We start from the raw sequence: 17477 nt of genomic DNA, 5'->3' as shown, positions 1-17477 counted from the left end.
TGAAGCTAGCAAGTCCAAATCACATCTTAACCAAGTAAATCATTATAATAAAAGTGATTCACTAGAATTTTCATGTTTAACTAATGTATCACAAGGTGAATAAAATAGCTTTTTAAAATAATTACTACAAAATGTAATTAAAATGGATCCAGAAGATATGCTTTATCTATTAAGCATCAAGAGCTGACATGCCACCAAAGATAGATTTTTTGCTCTCAGAAAACAGAAACTGTTAGATTATTTGAACAAAAACAAATGACAATTATTTCTCCAGCACAACAAACCATCAAGCAGCTGTTCTTTAGAAATCATGTTCGATTTCTTCTGAATTTGCTATTGATGTTAACAATAGTTATATCACAATAGCTATATTACTGCTCCATCAATCTAGCTTCAATAGAAAATGTAAAAACATTTTTTTAAAAACCTTCACTTAAACATACATACAGAGATGGGTTTCTACTGGTTCGGACCAGTTCGCCCGAACCGGTAGCAAGCCACTGGTGATGTCATGAGAAATCAAGACCATACCATCAAGATAAATAAAAATAAAATAAAAATGTAAATAAATATTTTAATAAATTTAAATAAAAATTTAAAGCAGAACTTTGAAACTACTATAAAAATTAATGGGACCTGCAGAGGGAATTTTAAAAAAATCTAGATGGCAACTTTATCTGAAGTCTTGTTCCTTTTTATGTGCACCACATATTTAACACATGTTTTAAAAAAAGTCAACTCTGATTATATATTCAAAGCCATTGTGATTTGTTGACTGCATGGAGTATCACCTGCAAAATACAGCAATATTTAGGACAGGTGGGAAACAAACTCCTTTTAGGATATGAATGTCCTGGATTTTATGAGCAAAACATTTAGGAACTCAAAAATTCTAAGAAAGGTAGTAATATTCTGTTATTACTGAGACAAGTTGACTTGGTTCCTAAGTCAAGTCACGACTTCATATTAAAAAATACTAAAACAGAAGATTGATCATTTTGTATGCTGGCTATAAATCATTTTTTTAATGTTTCAAAAATATTTTCAACAGTTTATAGACCATTTAGTGTATCTGTAGATGTAATTTAAAGTTGAAGTATTTTATGTTTAATTCCTCCCACCCCAAAAGCTGTTTTATGTTATTGAAGATAATAACTTTCTATATTAACACATTTAATACACTTTAAAAAAAAATATTTTACAGTATCCTAATTTTGATACCAGATGTCAACTAATATGCTCATAAATAGCAATTTATATTGTCAGTTGACATCTGGTATAAAATGTATTAGAAAGTCTTTGAACCTTAAACCATTGTATCATACTTAACGTACACATGACTCAAATAAGTTTACAGGATTCCTTTGCCTACTAAAAGTCTCTTTTTAAAAATTTAGTTCCCACAGACACTTTTTATTTTATATGTGTATATATATATCTGAACTGTGAATATATTCGCCTATTTTTCAAAGGACACGATATATTTAATGAGGTTAACAATTGCTCCTATTATATTGATAGTGGTTTTCATCTTCTGATTCCCCAGATTTCATTGCTTTTCTTTTGTCTTCACTATCCAAGTGTTAATTATTATTTAACAGGCAAAACCAGAAGTGAGGCTACTCTTGACTTATGCTTTTATACTTTACCCTTAATCAATATGGGCACAACTACTCCAAGTAACAGTGGTATACAGTCATTATAAGACCTGACTGCTATAACATTACACAACAAGCAAAAATATCAGCAGGAACAGAGACAGCGATCAGGAGAAGTAAACACCATGAAGCCATTAACTTCTGCTGTTCAGACAATGATGTAATCTAATTAAAGATTCTAAGATGCAAAATATTCATCGTGTGCAAACAACATGGCAACTAAAATTGCCAAACATCAAAGATAAGGAAAGTGACAAATATGATTTTCTGAATGCTATAGAGCTCTAAAATAACGTATACAGATGTAGAGGCTGGGAAAAGTTCAAATACGTCCACGTTTGACAGTTTTATGTCGGCTTTTCAAGTTAGGTTTGTAAAAAAAAAAATTGAACCTAAGATCAGACTTCAACTGGATATTATTTTGTTGCCTAATACCGATATACAACAGTGTTTGCAACATCTTGTGCTTTTCTCATGTTGTTTCACTAAGTCAGTGGTCCCCAATCTTTTTAGCACAAGGGAATGGTTTCATGGAAAACAATTTTTCCACAGACCAGGAGGGGAAGAATGGTTTCACACGCTACCTAGATCCCACCCATGCTCAGGTGAAGCTCCACTTGCTTGCGCAGCTTGATTCCTAAAAGGCTATGGACCAATACCAATCCATGGTCCAGGGTTGGGGATACCCTACACTAAGTGATTTATTGTACTTCTGATCAATTAAAAAATATTATTGGAATGCTAAGATTAATTTACATAACTATATTGTGGCAAATGTAACTGATACATACAGGATAGACAACAATTCCTCTTTTAGTTTATGGAAAGCAAATTTTGCCATAAGAATTTAGAAACCAAACAATAGTCATATCAAAATTGAAGTTGTCTTAAGAAAGTCCCTTATACATAGAATATTAATTTAGGAGGTCTTCCTTGAAACTAGCCCAAACATTGCTTCAGTGACTAAACACTGGATCTAAAAAGAGTACTGTGCAAAATGACTTAGTGCCCCCCTGTTTGCATAACACATGTGAAAATCATCCAACACTAATGATAAAAAATATTAGGTTTTAATTAGTTAAAGGGTGCTCCTTTTAAAATTAACTGTGAACCATTCCAAACCAACTCACCACAAAATATTTCCACTGGAATCTTGTCACGTTCCTTGCAAACAACTTTCATTTCTAGGAACGCGCTTAATTATTCATATAAAATGACCCAATATACACAAATAAATCATGAACAGATATAGATCTACAGACAATTTATGTATATTACTGTTAGCAGTAGTATCAAATTAATAAGCATGTAAATATACAATTTTCTGATGTTATTGTTACTTGCTGTATTGTTACAATGTACCCTACCATATGTATCTTCTACAAATACATGGTTGCTATTTTCCTAATGTAGGAAATAATCTAATCTTATTTTTACATTCCTTAACTCATAGACAGTACAGTAGTGTAAGGGCACACACACACATTCACAATTTACTGTACACACACACACACACAAGCACCTGTAAGAGCTACTTCCTCAAATGTTCATATACTTCATCAGATGTTCATGTCACTATATTGTAAATTAAAAACAACTACACTTTAGTATGAGATTAATGAAATTCTATCTTTGCAACTGACATAAAAATTAATATCTGATCCTGAAGACATAGAAGTATATAGCCTTTCAAATTAGTATATTTGTACCTACTGTACTGAATATTGTGTGCATGCATACATACATACATACATACATACATACATACAGTACATGTATGTATGTACACTTTATGTGGAAAAAATGCAAATGTTACTTTCTATATTGAACTTTTACATCTTCAATATTTTAAAATAATCTCCAACAGTTTAATTATTTACAAGATAGTCTGCATATCTAAACTGATAATTAGGTATCTCCAGTCAAAACGAGAACAAATCAATACATTACTTTTTATATTTACATATGGCTTTCTCAATTAATTTCTTCTTCCATATCAGAGTTGCTCCATGAATAGAAAACTATCCTCATATGAAACTCCATTCATACATTGCCACATACAGAGCAAGAAGTGAACTTTATCCAACTGGGTTAATATATATGTTTGCCTAAGTATGAATTAATATAGATGTATGGGTAAATAAGCCTTTACAAACTGCAAATGTCTTAGGTCCAAATTTACAATATTGAACTGACTTAAAGCATTTTATTTTACTTGAAACATTTTTTTCTTGAAGGTAATAGGAGAATCAAGAGACAATAATCAGAATTTTATGCTTTTTCATTTTGACTAAGGAATAACAAAAAAGCATTTCTTAACTGCATATATCAACAACACTACTTTTCCATTTCTTCTCACTCTAATAGGTCATTTAGTTGTATACATTTTACTCAGAAGGAAATCACATTAAGCCAAATAGAATGAGCTACTCTCAGATGAAATTTTATTTAAGTTTCAAAGCTACTGACAAAGGACATATTTCAAAGCAGATTTGTTCAGAGCCACATAAACAATACTTAAAAAACATATCTATCCAAACAGGTGAGGTTCTTAGTGAAACCTGTAATGTAGAACATTAAAGTAGAAAGAAAATAAATTAAGGCAGCTGGCATGGGCATAAAACCAATGAAACCTCTGTGGCTGTCCTCATGATATATTTATCAAATTTTACAAGTTTCTGAAAACTAGAGTTTATATCCACTCAGGCTGGTTTACAAATCTGTTTTGTAAAGAAACTGCATTATCCAAAGTACGCAAAATTATGAAAAGACTTCCTTTTAAGTATTCTACTCCAGGTTTTATTTATATAAGTTTATGTGTATACAAATGCACACAACTATGTGAAATTCCACTTAGAGTGGTAAGAAAGAAAAACATTCAGCTTTCCCAAAGCGATGACTTCCATTAAAATACAGTTTGTGGTGAACTGGCATTGTTCACTGCATTATTATATTTTACTAAACTTTATCCGATGCAAAACATTTAAAACGTATGCCTCAAGTAAAAGTAAAAAAATAATGGGCTTGATTCCCGATGACTTTATAGGCATGTTCATACAGCTTTCTTGACAACAAAAGATCTTTCTTGTTGCCTATAAGCTTTAAACTATGAACTTCAAGGTATATTTGATGGCATATACACAAGCAACTTGCTGGGTTGAATTCCCAAATGGATCAGGTCCTCTAATGGTAAATTTAAGTAAATAAAATTGGTATAACTTATAGCTAGAGTTCAACAACATTATTCAAACAGAATACAATAGTTACATTTGTGGGTTCAGGATTCAATGAGTGATTTATCTAACAATTTTAAAACTTCCTGATTATCAGAAGCTGCTTTAAAGGATCTCTCAATTCCCAAAGTGAACTTGGATATATCTGCTTATTACTTTTTAAAATATATATATATATTTCCCCCCATAGCTTCTGCTTAGCCCACCAGATAGAGAACAAAAGGCATACACTGGGTTCCCCCTATTCAACAGGATAATCTTGTTGGATCCAGAAGCTGTATTTTAAATATGGCATCTCATGCCTTGTGGAATAGTATACTGTATCTCCAAAATCCAGACAGGCCCAACCATGTTAGCCTTTCACAAAGCTTTGAAGACCATATGTTTGGTTCAGATGGTTAGGTGAGCTCTGCTGCTGAGCTGGTTTTTTGAAATTTGCTTTTTTGGTTTTAACCTTGGATAGCATGGGTTATATAAGGAGGCAATCGCTGTTCTAATCATTGAACACCATCAGTGAGATAGATGGCCATGGAAACTATTTCATTTTTTAAAATTACAAATCCTGGCTTTCAGAAACACTATAATTTTTGACTTCCATTTTTCTTCACTTGAAGCGAAACTGTATAAATTATTACACTGATAGCAAAGATAATGTAATAGTTCGCATTTTGGCTCTTCTGTGAATATTGATATTATTTTTATAGGTATAAAATATATCATTATTTTAAACTTCCCCAAACTATCCTCTATTGCACTCAAATATTGTATAACAATATAATGTGCAATTATTGTCACTTCAAAAGATGTAGGTAGAAAAAGTTCTATTATACATGTTAGTTTTATTTACTATTAACTGACCTAAAAAATAATTAATGTTCCTTTTTTAATGAAGACTTATCAAAAATGAAAGGAACTTTGCAAAGTGTTAAGAATGACTAAATAGGTTTTCAGAATATGTGAAACTAATGTTCTACTGGAAAATGAATAGATAAGTAGCAAGGGTCAACTCTTTACTTGAACAAAACGTCAAAATTAGCATGTAATCAAATATTTATTTAGGTATTTATTTATTTATTTAACTTCTATGCTGCCCTACTCCCAATGGGACTCATAATCGCCCTACTGCCAATGGGACAAATAACAATTCAAAAGGTTCTAGATGTCTAAATATTGAAGTTAAATGGAAAATGATTGCTACATTTGGACCCCACTATTAGTCATAGTCTTATCCTGAGAACCTTTTTTGTCCCCCTTGTGTTTTAATATGGGGAGCTGAGGGGAGAGAAAGAATGGCCATAGCTTGTTATTCCATCAAAAATTATGAAGTTGATTTCTTTTGACTGTCATATTAATTGATTGATTGATTGATTTTGTCCAATACACAATGAGGGTTTTAGTGGGTATACACATAGTAAAATACACAATGAAGGTTATAGAAGATACACTCATAGTAAAATATATCTAATAAAGAATAGAAGAGAAGATATAGGAATAAAACATATCAATGGAAGAATAGAAGAAGAGATATAGGAATAGAAGACAGGTATAGGAGATATAGGAGAGCAATAGGACAGGGGACGGAAGGCACTCTAGTGCACTTGTACTCGCCCCTTACTGACCTCTTAGGAATTAATACAGCTTGATTTGTTGAATAGGCCATAAATGTTTCGGATTCAGGCATAAACTTGCTTAATTTAAAATGCATGCAGAAATAATCTTGTCACTGAAGTCCTGAAGCACAGAATTTTAAAATGTTATATCCAGTTTTTAAGAAAACTAAATACAAATATATGGTTAGTATCCAGATTTAACTAATGATTTAATTAAATCATCATTAGTTAAATCTTGATACCATACAAAACAATGAGACTAAATAATACTTTAAAAGAACATGTCATTAAAAAGTTTGAAGGATCAAAATAAGCTATTATTAATATACTTTAAGTTTAATAGTATTTTAATAATATGCAAAAGTTTCATTCAGTTTTTGAAAAGTATTCCTGGTAAAAATGTTCCATTCACAATTAAATCAGAGATCAAATATTCACAAGTCATTTCTACTGCTAAATGATATAACATTGTTGATAACTATCTTCTATCTAAAGCAATAAATACCTATTATATTTATAATCAATACCTTTAGGTATTATTCCCAAGATATAGCCTGATGCATGAAAACAATCATGCCTTTAGTGTACAGTATAAAATATTATGCAAAGCTTATTATTACTAATAAAAACAATGTCAATAAATGATATTTTATTATGCTTGACATCAAATTTCAAATCATATTTATTTGTCCTTAATATTATAAGCAGGTTTATACAGTAATATCTATATTAATTCACAATAAAATAATTAATGAAAATGTAACATGAAAATATGTAGATTTTAGATGTTATTGTATAAAGTTTACATTTGTTACAGGTTTGCAATGTGAGTTTGGGAAATCAGTTAAGATTTCACTGCAGAAAAGGAGATGAATATGTATTACATTGTAGATTATTTATTTTAAACAAATGTTAAGCAGAGGTAAAATTGATTATGAAATGATTGAATTACAAAATACCAAGGAAAGATATGTTTTAAGAATTTATTTGGAGTGGAGTCACTTTTCAAAGGAGACTAAAAGCATATAGAATTACATCAAGAAAAAAAAGCTATATTTGTTTAATTTTAAATTTTTAAAGCATTTGTTTAGCAATGGATTTCAAAGAATAATTCTTCCACTTATTTATTTAAGCAGCAATTGAAAATATTTACTACTAGGCAGTACCTAATTTTAGGTTTTAAGTGCTTTAACAGCTCTATGAAATATGATCAGCAGCTGCTATATAAAAGTATGCCGAATAAACTCTTTGGGGAAAAAAAGCCCTGTAAGCATTTTGGATATCTTCATTTTTAAAGGTTACATCAAGAACTTAATAAAAAATCACTCCAATAAATACAATTATGTCCCAGGTAATATTACCTGAAATGAGGAGGTAAATATCTAATAAAATTTCACGTTCACATGTAGGTTTTCTCTCTTCTGTAAAATAAGCACAGCAGTAGATTTTGTCCATGATAATTTGCAAAATAATTTGGTTCTGCCATTTTAAAATGAATATAATATTATATATAATAGTTTACCTAATTTATTTTTTTTTGGGGGGGGTGCATCTGTTATAGTTAAGCTTCTGCACATCTCTCATTTCCATCAGTATTAATAATATTCTGATGCTTCAATATTTAATATATTAGAACTCTCATTTTTGTCTTTAAAAATAAAGCTTAAAAGCCAATTATTTTATTCGTAACATTATATAATTATAAAAATTGTACTAATATGGAGTAAAAATGATGACAAAATTAATTGGAATTTTATCAATCCTTTACTGTCAAAACAGGTTCCTACCACACAAAAATTCAAAATTATGCCTCATTAGGAAAAAAGTATTATTTATTTAGTACTAGTAGTTGTTTATTCATTCATTTATTTAATTTCTATAGTATACCTCACCATACTTCACTACCAATAATGCTTATAACAAAGCTGTAAGCACATAATTTATATTTTACAATAAGGATACCTTTAAAAACACTGCCACAAACAAAACAGAATATTGGTAATTGATGGAGCACTGCTTAATAATGTTTAATCTCACACTAAACAAAAATGCCAAGCATTTTAAAAACACAAACTGGATGAAATTAAGAAATATATCTGCATTCTTCAGGAAACTACTGGAATGAAATATGATACATTCACATATTTGTATCATGATTATGAACATAATGCTGAGAGATTAAAGGGGGAATAAGTGTTTGGGTCTCTACTTCCCTAATCACTAATGCCTGGCTGGAAAACAAAGGATATACAAAAGTCTCAAATGCAGAGAAATCTATGTATCCTGAAACTGGATTCAAACCAACCTAATACATTCATCTATGGAAACTAATCATTTATTCAATGTGTCTTTTAATATTCTTATGAAAAGATGTTATACTGTATTCCAAAAGGAATAATGTTGCCTCCTGTCCATTTGTCAACTCTAACTCATTCTAACCATGCAGATATAAAAACAGGAATAGATCAGTTTTCTGTCAGACTTTACTAACAATAATTTTCTGTCAGGTGCATAAAATCCCCAGTCAAAAATCCCCAGTCAATAATTGTTTTTGGAAAGTAAAAACTTTGTATGCCAATGTCACTGCATAATGAAATAGTTGAAAGTAGAAGAGCAACATACAATAGCCCTAATAACAGACAAGATAGTTTGGTGTACTAGTCACTATTTAGCTGCAGCATTTTCACAGAATGCTAAATTTGATATGGTCCAGAACATACTATTTTGTCACAAAGCCCACATTCTTTCTTCCTTTCCTCCAGAACCAAAGCTTCTAAATGTGAAGGCAACATCAAGTAATAGCGAAAGCCCATGGGGCTGAATATGAAATAACTATTACTTCAAGGAGGACCAGCCACCAAAAAAAGAGAGGCTTCCACGTGGTAGTATCAAAACACAAGTCATTGATTGTATAATGTTCATTGCACCTCATTCACCTGATCCACAAAGTCAAATTCCTCCCTTGTTCAGAATAATTTTAAGAAGGGAAGGAGTTCACCAAGTGTTTCCTAGCTGTAAGCTTAAATTCGCTCATAAACGTTTCGGGTTTTGTTTCTTTTTTAAAGTCCAGAGTCCTGCTGGAGTTGGGCGGCATATAAATACTGTATAACAAAATAAATAAAATAAATAAAACCTATATACAAACAAGGCAGGTGAAGCAATTTACACCACAGCCTTTAAACAAAAATGTCCTATGTTTCTCAAACTCTTGAAAACAAACTTTACTTTATTAAGCAAGCCCTGCATGACAAACTTACTTCTTCAGGATAAACATGAAGACAGATCAGGAAAGTTCCAGGTTTTCAAAGGCAACAAAGTAAGGCACGATTTAGCTGCACAACGTTTTGTAGTCCAAGTCAGGGGAGAAAAAGAAAAAAACCGATTGTTTGCCCCCCAAAAAGGCTGGCACAGAGCTTCTCCAATTGAAAAATACAAATAATTTACAAAAAAAAAAACCAACCCAAATAAAAAAAAATTAAACCCACCATAACACACACACACCACCGCCAGAGTTTGGGAGATTTCCCCCCCCCTCCCAACCCACCCAAGACTAGCGACAAGCGACGATTCCCTTGCCCAAACCCCAGTCCAGTCGAGCCACACAACGAAGGAACACAACGCTAGGGGGGAAAACTAGCGACCTTTGGAAACAGAAGCCGGGAAAGGGGGGGGGGAGGCGAGGAGGAACCCAACCCCGGGGCGTCAAAAGCGGCCGTCTGAATTTCTCTTACCGGGTTTATGTCACGTTTTCTGTTATTCTAGCGACTCCCTCAGCGACGGGAGGAGGCGAAGAAACCCGAGATATGGAAGGGGGTGATGGGGGTAAACTTAGGACGGACGAAATTGGGGGATTTTGGACAAAAAGACAGCCAAGGCGAACCTTTTCCTCCAACGCGGCGTCCCGAAAGAGGCCTTTTTTCCTTACTTACCTCAGAAGGCGATATCTTCGGCCCTCTGAGGGAGGGGGGGGGGCGGAAAGCCACCGGGGCGGCAACCCGAGCGCCCCTCGAGCCCGCGACAACACCGCCCCCCCCACAAACAGAGCCGCCCATTCTGAGGAAAAGTTTGCGTGTTTTGTTTTGGTTTTTCCCCCCTCGAGACGCAAACACGCGCGCCCTCTACGCCCAGGTCCCGGGACGCGAAGGGCAAAAAATGGACTTGGGGGAGAGAATGAGAAAGCGAGAGAGCCGCTTGGCGGGCATCGAAGTCAGTCTCTCTCTCTGTGTATTTCTAGCCAAGGCCGCCGCTTTACTCAGCGGCTTTTTTTCAGTTTCGGTCGCCAACCTTTCGTCGTCGTCGTCCCCTTGTTTCCTCCCCCCCCCCCCCCTTGTTCCCTCAGCGCGGTTAAAGCCAAGGCACCAAGAGACGCATTTTCCCCGCCGCCAAAAAAAGAAAAGGGCAGGGGGAAAGCTGGAGAGGAAAGAGAGAGAAACGAAAGAGGAGGAAAAAAGGTAAGGGAAGTGATCGTACCCACCTTTTCTTTTTTTTCTTTTTCTGTCTTCCCGCTGGCCTTAAAAGACCTTAAATCAAAGGTCTCCGAACTTTTGGCAACTTTTAAAGACTCGCGGACTTCAACTCCCAGAATTGTAAGGACTCCTTCGGTCGACCCTTACTTGAGCTTCTTACACTTCTTCTTACTCCTTCGGTCGATCCTTACTTACAAGTTGCTCCCCCAGCTTCTTGAACGACTTCTTCATTTATTTATGCATCGGTTTAGAAAAAGAGTCATTCCTCTCAAAAGTTACATACTTTCTCTTTCCCCGCCGGCTTTCTTCACGCGACGAAGTTACAACGGGGCGAGGCGGGTAAAAGTAAGAGTAATTTTACTCAATCGCACGATTAAAACTTCCCCCCCTTCCAAAAAATGATACTCTTCAACTTCCTTGAAGGATCGCTGGTTTTGCCCTTCGCGCTTTTCGCCCCCTCTGTGTTTTTTTTCCAAAAAAGAAAACTCTCCTCATGCAAGAAAGTCTCAATCTTATATTTAAAAACAAAACAAAACAGAAATTACCGTCCGGGGAAGTTAAGGGGGTGGAAAGGGGTTTTTAAAAAACGCGCGCCACGTTGTCTAATTATTTTTTTTCCTCCGTAGTTGATAAATTTTTAAAAAAATTTGGAGGAATTTTTTTTTTTGCACTTGCGCAGCGACTTGTTGCGAGTTGCGGGAGCGGCGCTCCTCGGAGCGGCAGGAAGGTCAGCGCGTGCGTGTCCTCCTTGTGCGAGGCGAGGGCGGGAGGGACGGTGTTTACAAGCCGGCGGGCCGCCGCTTTGCCATTGGCTGCCTTCTCGCGCGTGCGTAATTGGTCGGGGCGCGGGAGAGAAAGGGCACGTGGTTTGGATGCTGGTTACCCCCGAGTGCCGCGACGCCCACGAGTCCCTGGGCTGGTGGTCAGGCTGAATTGGCGAGGTTCGCCCTGCTGTGCGGTGCTTTTGCCTTGTTTTCCGTATCCCACGTGGGGTTTCTCAATAACCCCATGCACTCCTCCTACTCCTAAGGCAGGGGTAGGCAAAGTTGGCTCTTCTATGAAATGTGGAGTTCAACTCTCAGAATTCCTAAGTCAATCATGCTAGCTCAGGAATTCTGGGAGTTGAACTCCACATTTCATAGAAGAGCCAACTTTGCCTACCCCTGTCCTAAGGAGTAGTTTAAAAAAAACCCAATTAATCAACTTGTGACCAGCAAGCACTAATCCCTTCCACTCATAGGATTTAAGGCAGTATTTCCTTAAATCAAAGACAATCATGGACTGCTGCTTATAAGGGGGGGGGGAGCCAGTGGGGGTGGCAAAAATGGAACTTACATATAGTAATGTATATTTTTGAGTGCCTGTGTATAACATGGCATATATACACATAGGATTAAATAGTATATTTTGGATGTTGAGTAATAGTGAATATCTTATATCTCTGAGGTGAGGAGAGCACCCTAACTCAGGGATAAGGCAAAGTTGGCTGTTCTATGACATGTGGACTGCAACTCCCAGAATTCCTGAGCTGGCATGATTGGCTCAGGATTCTGGGAGTTGAAGTCCACAAGTCATAAAAGAGCCAAATTTGCCTACCCCTGCCCTAACCCAAACCCTAACCCAAGCCCTTGACATGAGTGATGTCAAGTTGGCCACCTTTAAGCCAGTCACATGACCTTTAAACCACCCGACACATTGTCAAGCCACTCCCATCTGGTCACATTGCCAGCAAGGCACTCCTACCCAGTGACATGGTTGACAAGCCACTCCCACCTGGTCACAAATCCATCAAGCCACTCCCGCAGTATGGTAGTAAAAATTGTGGCCCTTCACTAATCAAAGGTCTTCAAACTTGGCAACTTTAAGACTTGTGGACTTCAACTCCCAGAATTCTCTAGCCAGTTATGTTATGTTGCTGGCTATGCTGGCTGGAAAATTCTGGGAGTTGAAGTCCACATGTCTTAAAAGTTGCCATGTTTGGGGACCTCTGCCTTAAATCCATCCGCTCCCCACTTCTGTTCTCCCACCGCAACCCATGTAAGAAAAGTCACTGAGGCTTGCCTTTCAATAAGACTTTGTAACTGCTGGGCCGCTAGCCAATTTCTGTTAGGTCACATTAAGCCTGTTGAATGTCTAGATTTTTGCACGTTGCAAGCCACTGGCCAGCTCTGGAAGTGGATAGTTCTGCCCAGATGCACTTCAGTGGGTTTGCTTTTTCTTCAAGTTTGAAAGCATGGGACCAGATACCAGGTTTCCCTGAAAATAAGACCCTGTCTTATATTTTTTTAAAACCTTGAAATAAGCACTTGGCTTACTATTACTACTACTACTACTACTACTACTACTACTATTACTACTACTAGCCGCCCCGAGTCTGCGGACAGGGATGGCATACAAATCTAATAAATTAAATTAAATTAAATTAAATTAAATTAAATTAAATTAAATTAAATTAAATTAAATTAAATTAAATTAAATTAAATTAAATTAAATTAAATTAAATTAAATTAAATTAAATTAAATTAAATTAAATTAAATTAAATTAAATTACTACTACTATTACTACCACCTATGTCGCCAGGCATGTGGGAATTAAGATAACCCCAGGCATATATAGTTTATGTATGGAATGATTGTGTTGCATGGTTTTAATGTTGGGATTTTAAATGGTTTTCTTAATATTAGATTTGTTATACTGTGTTATTCTGTTGTGAGCTGCTCCGAGTCCACGGAGAGGGGCGGCATACAAATCTAAATAATTTTAATAATAATAATAATAATAATAATAATAATAATAATAATAATAATAATATTATAATAATATAATATATGATATACGATATATTATTATTATTATTATTATTATTATTATTATTATTATTATTATTAAAGTTTCAAGTTCAAGTTTATTGGATTTATATGCCGCCCCTCTCCGAAAACTCGGGGCGGCATATAAATTATTATTATTATTATTATTATTATTATTATTATTATTATTATTATTATTATTATTATTATTATTATGTCAATACAACACAGCAAACGAGATCACTATGCTGGATTTCGTATTTCATCACCAGTCGGGCGCTTCCCAAGCACCTAGGACTGCATGATGTAGCGGCGAATTATGTTTGCCGATCCCAGTAAAGCGACCTTTTCAAATTGACAGATAGAGATTTTGTCAATTCCGATGGTTTTCAAATGTCCACTGAGATCCTTTGGCACATTATTATTATTATTATTATTATTATTATTATTATTATTATTAATATTAATAATATCATTGTTGTTGTTGTTGTTGTTGTTGTTGTTGTTGTTGTTGTTGTTGCCATGCACTGAAAAGCCCAATTGGAGTTATTATCAGGAGATGTCTTATTTTTGGGGAAAGAGAGTAGCAGTCTGGGCATGTGGTGGTTTCTCCTTGTGCCCCATAGGGATTTCAGAGTGAGCCAACAACTGAGTTGGATATAAACATTCAGTCAAAGCCAAGAAGGCAAATTCTGGGGGTGGAGGTGGTGAAGTCTATCAGTGCCTATCAGCTACTACAAACACAAATGAAATGTCAAGTGGTGCTTTCAGTGATTGCCACACGCCAGAGAACAAATAAGGATGAGAGGCTGACATTACCTATCTTGTGAACGTCTCAGAAACAACTGGTTAGGTAGTCCATGGAAATAATATTTATTTATTTATTGGATTTGTATGCCACTTCTCTCGGGGCTGCTCACAACATATCAAAACAATAAACAATATACATATCTAAAAAATGCAATTAATATAGCTAAAAAACTTTAAAAACTCTAATAACATTTTTAAAAGGGGTGGGTTACTGTCCGGATGGGGGGAACGCAGTGGGGTGGCAAAAATGGAGCCCCACCCCATAGCACCCAATTTGCACTGAAAGATGCATAAGCCACGGCCACAATGTGGTAGTAAAAATTTTTTGTAGCCCTTCACTGATTTAAAATCATTCATTCCCATTCACACAGCAAGACATACTACACTCGTCAGCCAGGGGGCTAGGGTTGTATCTAGTAAATAAAAAGTATTGTAAACCTCTACTCTCATTTGTTGCATAAAATGTATTTTTCTTTTTAAAAATGTACTTTAAAAACTAGATCTTTAAGTCAATTTTGTTCAGATTATGAATAATCTCAGGTAAGACAGAACAATTATTGGGAAATGAATAAGCTTATCTTTCATCGCTGTTTCATTTTATTTAAAGTCTGTGGGGTTTTTTAGGCAGCAGTTTGTTTAAGTTTGCACGTTTTCAGAAGGAAAACTGTGTTTATATTACAGTTAAAAGCAGCAAAAGTAAGGAGCAAGAAGCGACTGTATAGTTCCACAGCCTATAGTTTCATTTTCTTTTTTCCTACTGGAGCACCATGCTATTAGACCATGCAGTTCCTCCATAAGGATGACTGAAGTATGAATTAGTCTCAAGTATCCTTCTCTGCTAAAGGGAAGAAAAATAATGCAACAAACATGACAAAAAATTCTCAATTTGTAGTTGTTGCATAATGAATTGGGAATCCCTAATAACACAAGGTTTTTGCTTCGCCAAGATTCCTGTCTCTTTTAACAGACACACTCAGATCTCATGTGATACCACCACTTACAATTTCTTTTGATGAGATTCTTATTCCTGCACAGTAGAGGTTCTTTGTTTATTTATTCTGCCCAACAAGGGCTTGTTTTCATCTCAAGGCAATTTCAACTATGTTAGTTCTTACACTAAGAATCTCACCTGTATTTCAGAGGCTCAAATGTCAACAAAGCAAAATGGAATAGGCTGTTCCAGTTGTCAAATAAAGTGAAGAAAGGAGGCTAAACAAGTATTTATTAGACTTCTTACAAAGCAACCTTGAGCTCTGATGATTTTTATGTACAACAATAATGGCAACAATGATGTTATTTATCATTCCTTGTTTCCAGTTTTGTTTTTTTAAATTTTAGAGTCTAACAACAATCCTGGGATTTCCTGAAAATTGCTTGAGCATAAATTGGTCTGACCCTGCTTATCTTTTTGAGATGGGTCAAGGTTGGCCTGACTCGTCTCAAATACCAGCTGCTGTAAATGAAGATGTGGACGTTATTCAATAATTCATAATAAATGTTTTCTATGGAGTTCTACCTTTTCCCAACTTTGGAAATTATATATGGTGATACCTTGTCTTATAAACTTAATTGGTTCTGGGACGAGGTTCTTAAGGTGAAAAGTTTGTAAGACGAAATAATGTTTCCCATAGGAATCAGTGGAAAAGCGATTAATGCTTGCAGGCCCAAAACTCACCCCTTTTGCCAGCCGAAGCACCCGTTTTTGCGCTGCTGGGATTCCCCTGAGGCTCCTCTCCATGGGAAATCCCACCTCCAGACTTCTGTGTTTTTGTGATGCTGCAGGGGTATCCCAGCAAGGGAATCCCAGCAGCTCAAAAAGGAGCACTTCGCTGGCAACGGAAGGCCGGAGGTGGGGTTTCCCAGCAAGGGGAGCCTCAGCGAATTTGCAGCATCTCAAAAACACCGAAGTCCTTGAAACCCCACCTCCGGATCTCTGGGTTTTTGCGATGCTGCAATTTCACTGAGGCTCCCCTCGCTGGGAAACTCCACCTCCAGACTTCCGTTGCCAGCGAAGCGCCCGTTTTTGCACTGCTGGGATTTCCCTGCTGGGATTCCCCTGCAGCATCACAAAAACATGGAAATCCGGAGGTGGAGTTTCCCATGGAGGGGAGCCTCAGGGGAATCCCAGCAGCGTAAAAATGGGAGCTTCTCTGGCAATCGAAGTCCGGACGCAGGGAATCCCAGCAGCGGCTGTGGGTTTGTAAGGTGAAAATAGTTTGTAAGAAGAGGCAAAAAAATCTTAAACCCCGGGTTTGTATCTCAAAAAGTTTGTATGATGAGGTGTTTGTAAAACGAGGTATTTCTGTACTGTAAATGATTCAGCCATGCCTCTTCTATTAAAAAAGAGGTGTATGGAGTGTTCAGGGCGGGGTAGTACTTGTGGTGTAGGGGCATATCATGAACTTTTACAGCAGCTTGTTTTAGGACAGCTTTTAAGGCATCTCCTCCACCTTTGGTCCCCACCTGTCACTCAGCTCTCACCTGTGGCTCCTAATAACTGTAGCATATGCAGGGGCCACACCTCAGGCAACAGCTTTGACAGGCTGGCCAAACCAGGTTGAGAGTAGTCACTGGGTCATTGACCTTCGGTGAGGACTTGTCTATCTCAAGCATGTGAAGACAAATTTCAGCAGACTCAGTGGATGAAACTTACTAGAAGAGGACAGCAGTGATGAAGGCAGTCTTTGCAAGCGATGTGGTACACTAAGAGCATGGCAAAACATGAAAGACACCGTGGTCCACCACTGTACCCAGCCCATCTCCAACTGTCTCGATTCTTGTCCTGATGTTGGAGCAAGATAGAATCTGGGAAGAGATTCCCTTTAATCCAATTCATGCACAAGACATTCTCCCATTTCCTGTGAAAAGTCCTGTGCTGGTGATGAAGCAATA

At 36.1% G+C, this 17477-nt stretch overlaps 1 protein-coding gene across 6 annotated transcripts in view; it reads right to left on the bottom strand.

Annotated features, from left to right (window-relative positions):
- EYA4 (EYA transcriptional coactivator and phosphatase 4) overlaps positions 1–11726 on the bottom strand; it is a 108435-nt gene extending 96709 nt beyond the window's left edge. For 3 of the 6 annotated variants that reach the window (XM_070733548.1, XM_070733544.1, XM_070733551.1), the window contains exon 1: positions 10976–11726. The gene's annotated coding sequence lies outside the window, so the exon portion shown is untranslated. Of the gene's footprint in view, positions 1–6510; positions 6623–7862; positions 7923–10975 lie in introns of all 6 variants that reach the window. The other 3 variants (XM_070733545.1, XM_070733547.1, XM_070733550.1) reach the window with 3 other exon arrangements.
- Between the last annotated feature and the right edge of the window lie 5751 nt (positions 11727–17477).

The sequence above is a fragment of the Erythrolamprus reginae genome, chromosome 1 (genome assembly GCF_031021105.1).
Source record: "Erythrolamprus reginae isolate rEryReg1 chromosome 1, rEryReg1.hap1, whole genome shotgun sequence".
Lineage (NCBI taxonomy): Eukaryota > Metazoa > Chordata > Lepidosauria > Squamata > Dipsadidae > Erythrolamprus > Erythrolamprus reginae.
This window is presented reverse-complemented; position numbering and strand designations above follow the sequence as displayed.